The sequence below is a fragment of the Myotis brandtii genome, unplaced genomic scaffold (assembly GCF_000412655.1).
Source record: "Myotis brandtii unplaced genomic scaffold, ASM41265v1 scaffold466, whole genome shotgun sequence".
NCBI classification, from domain to species: domain Eukaryota; kingdom Metazoa; phylum Chordata; class Mammalia; order Chiroptera; family Vespertilionidae; genus Myotis; species Myotis brandtii.
Window position 1 is genome coordinate 1591104 of NW_005367809.1, and position 4701 is coordinate 1595804.

Here is a 4701-nt window from a genome sequence, read left to right on the forward strand (position 1 = left end):
TGGGTCTCCAGCAGGCTCTGTATCACTCAGCCACACTTCCCCATTGGTTTTCACAACCCTAAATTATAAGGACTTCTCTTCTATGACCTCTTGCTCCTCATGAGAGGCCTCCACAGCCAAGATTTTCCTCACAATTAAGCACATGCCACATGTGGGTGTTGGACTGGCCTTTCCCATGCCTCCCCCCGCTCCTACCAGTCTCAATGTGGTTTATTCTTTAATTCTCTAGTTGTAGGGCTTCCATTCAGCCAGATTTCAGGTAGTTCTGAATGATGGTTGTTCTGTATCCTAGTTGTGATTTTGATATGGTAGTGGAGGATTGGAATACCATGTTTTCCTGCACCACCATCTTGGTTCATCCCATTTCTACATTTTAATATTTATATAGCTTACATCCTTTGTTAATGTTTTATAACCAGTCCATTGCATATTGTTCCAAATTAAGTACCTTCTATTTTTTTTCTAGTGTCTTGGAAAATCCCCAATCTTGTTTAAGTACATGTCTCTACTTATATGACTCTATGCTTACATAGGGATAGAAGACTCAAAAGATTAACTTGTCTCACTTTACTTCCATGACCAGTAATTTCAAGGGAGTCCTTAAAGTTGCCCAGTAAACATATTGGTATTTCATAATCTATTAGTTACTCACTTATTCTAGAAGGCCTGTACCTTCTCCTCTCTCCCCAAGTTTGTTAAATACCTTCCACAATCTTCATTGCTTTGGGTAACCACATTTCCTCTTTTACTGGGTAGCATTCTCTTTTTAGTGAGAAAAAAAAATCAACTAAACTGCAAACATCAATAACCATATTCTCTTCTTTTTTTTCTGTAACTAAAGATAAACCATCTTTCTTCCTGCTTATGACCATCTTTTCTTCTTGGCATAGAACCTATTCTCTCTTGTCTATTCATATTACTCTGATAATTCAATTCCTACATCTCTATCTGTCTCTCTGTTTCTAACTCTTCCTTTCTCCCCCAACTTTTTTCCCCCCAAATTCAACTGTATCATTTTTTCACAGTTCAATTGAAGTTATTTCTTTACGGTTAAAGCACATTCACATATGCACGCACATATGAGCATTTTGTTGACTATAATCTAAAACTTGCTAAACCCACAGATCAATTTATAACCATCATTTTACCTGACCACCGGATTACTTTTTTTCTCTTTAACATTTTCTTCATTGACTTATATTTTTAACACAAAACATGTGGTTTTCATAACAGCATTATGTTCTGTGATGTCAGTGAAATGTGACAGAATAAACTGTCAATTCAAAACATGCTTTTTGGCAAAAATCTGTTCTGGGTTTAGAAAAGAAAACTGTGAAACTGAGAGTATTAAAGCCAGAGGGAGCAAGAGTTCTGATAGCAACATACACAGAAATAATAATATTTCAAAATTAAAAGGAAAGAAGAGAAGGAAGGAAGAATTAAGAAAAGAAGCAAGGAAATGAGGGAGGAAAAAGAAAGGACAGAGGTAGAGAGAAAGAAGAAATAATAATAAAGATGATGATTGCTAATTATCAGGGCATTTTCTGATATTCTAATTCATTCTACAACATAAATTAGAAGTCTATTCATAGTATGGTCCAGGTTGTTTGATGATAGAAAAAAAACTGGGGCTTTCATGCTATTATTCAAAGTATACAGTCTCAGTTTTTGAAATGGCGTTACCATTTATATGACATCAATATCTATATCAAGGTGTTCACAAGACCCGATGGCACAACAATAATCATTGACATGCACACGGCAGAGATGAGGTCAGCTAAAACAAGAGATGTGGATCCTGGCACATAAACATGCCATAGAACCTCTCAGACCTAACTCAGATTTTATATTGAGATGACTGTTTTATAAGCTGACATATAAGATCCAGGAAATGTTAGTAATTGCATTAATATTAATACTTTCCACCCTTTACCAGAAAGATGATGAGGCATGGGAGAAGCTAAATTATAAACATTCAGAGAGGTTTTAAGACAAATAACACAGATAGGAATGTTCTCTGTTATTGTTAAGAGCAGCATTCACAATGACCCCTAAATTATGTAGGCAGATCTGAATAGTAAATTCACAGTCTAGTTTGTTTAATCAGTGCCTCCAATTTCTAAGTGCACATTTATAAGCATTGTCAGATAGCATCTAAAAACAGTACAATAATCTTAATGATTTAAATTTAAAATTAAGACATTTTAACATAATAGCATATTAGCAAAGTGCTTTGTTTAGCTTCAACAATAGGCAATACATTTCTATTTCTAAAGAGATTCCAGATTCTATAATGAAACAGGTTATTTTTAAACGTAAGATAAAGTTAGTCTTTAGCATGTATATGGAACGCCATAGTAATCATAATTATTTCCTTAGTGCACTTTTATCATCTTAATAACATATTAGCTCCCAAACATACACAAATTTTGGATGGAGTATAAAAATCCAGATGATCCAGAATACATTATAAAATAAGTATAGTAGTACAGGAAGAAAACAAGGTAAATTAATTACCTAAGGTAAGTATTAACTATATAAATTATACTTTCCTTAAGCTTCTCTGGAATCAATTCATATTATCAGTCAACTACTTTTTACTTCTATTATCTTCTTTCTCTTATGAAAATACTTTTGGTTTTAAACAAAGGATATCATGTAGGGAATAATTTTTCATGAAATGCAGGTTTTGCTCTTTTTATTAATTAATTTTAGTTGAATAAATTAATGAAATTGAAGAAAAATATTGTGGTTAGGTTACATAATACATTTCTCACTCAGACATGATTTTTCAAAATAAAATAATCAAAACCAACATAAAATGTCCTTGAAAAAGCTAATTTATAGAAATAAAATTCAAATGGGTCTTATGTGCCTTGTCTTTATGGAATATTGAGGATGCATAACATTTTCAATATAGATAAATACATTAGGGACACCTCAGGCAATTGTGACTGTTTTTGTAATAAATAACAATCTATATATATAAGAAGCTAATATGAAAAGTGTCCCCCCAGGAGTTTGATCGAGTTCTATCACTTGCTATGATGTGTGCTGACCACCAGGGGCAGAGCAGAATGAAGGTAGGCCCTGTCCGGCAGCCAGAAGGCCCTGATCAGCCCTGATCGCTGCCAGGGCTAGGGACCCTACCCGTGCATGAATTTCATGCACCAGGCCTCTAGTATATAATAAATACTTCATCTGTAAATGAAGGGTAAAGATGTTATAACAATTAAGAAAATGGTACACTTCAGGCAAAATATATTTCTTGATAATTCTTAGCATCCATTCATGCATAGCATAAAGAAACCTCTTATATATTACTATTTAGAGTAGTCTTGGAGAAATCACTTCTAAAACTTGCTAGAAAGAGATTCTTTGCTGAAGCTTTAAAATTTAATCATAAATACCTGCAATATACACAGATAGAATATTCCTATAATGCACTGTGAAAATTGTGGCATACCATTTTTTAGATCTTGTTAACTCGGATTCATAAAATGTGACATTTCATATGCCATTTGCAAGGCAGTTAATGTATTCAGCAAATCTCATAATATACTCTACACTTGGAAAGCTTTACTATTTTGTAATAAACACTGTTTTTGCAAACATAGAAATGATGTAAATGTATTATGTGACAAATATTAGATTGTGTTATTAACAGGAAAGTAACTCAACTAGGATGCTGAAGTATCAGCTTTCACATCAACAAAGTGCAAAACAACTAAAATAAAATGTTCACTGTCAACTTGATATAGTATTTTTTATACAGCTATAAATACTTTAGTGGAGAAATATAACCTTTTCATTGTATATACTTCTTTGTATAGCTTCTTTGCAGAAACTTTTGATACTAGTAATAACACATGAGCAAGGTACATGTGAAATATTTGTCTATAGCTTTTACTTTAATTAGAGATAACCAAAATACATTAATTACTTATCTATGAGAACATCAAGTTTGATTTTCTAAAGATTAAATGTTAAACCTTCAGCAGATTTAAAATGTAGGGTAACATAATGATTTATAACTTTTTAGTATTTTTTTAAATAAAATTGTTCCTAATTAAATCATATTTGCAAAATAATGAATAATATGTATAGGATTCGGTAGGAAGCCAATAAATGTAAAAGAAAAAAAAACATTTCCAGCTAATGATAAAATACAACTACATGTCAATACATTAATTAGATAGTTGCTTGGTTACACACTTATATTTTGACTATACTCCCCCTCAAAAAATCATTTCAAAATTACTTTTGTCATTATTATTTTTAAATAATTATAATTTTGTAATTAAAAGGATAGTATTCTAGGTTTCATAGTATTTTAAGTGAGTCTAATGTCTCTAGAAAAATCAGTGGTTGCTAAGGATTCGGTGGTGAGTAGTAAATAAATTGATGGAGTATGGAGAATTTTTAGGGTAGTAAAAACACTGTGTATGATACTATAATGGTTACTACATTTATCCAAACTGATAGAACGTACAACACCAAGAATGAACCTTAGTTCAAACTATGTATTTTGGATAATTATGATGTGTTAATGTAGGTTCATCCTATCTAATAATAGACAAACATGGTAATTGACCTATGCTTCCCCTTGGCTAATCAGCAGGATATGCAAATTAACTGCCAACAAAGATGGCGGCCGGCAGCCACACAGATGAAGCGAACATGAGGCTTGCTTGCTCCAGT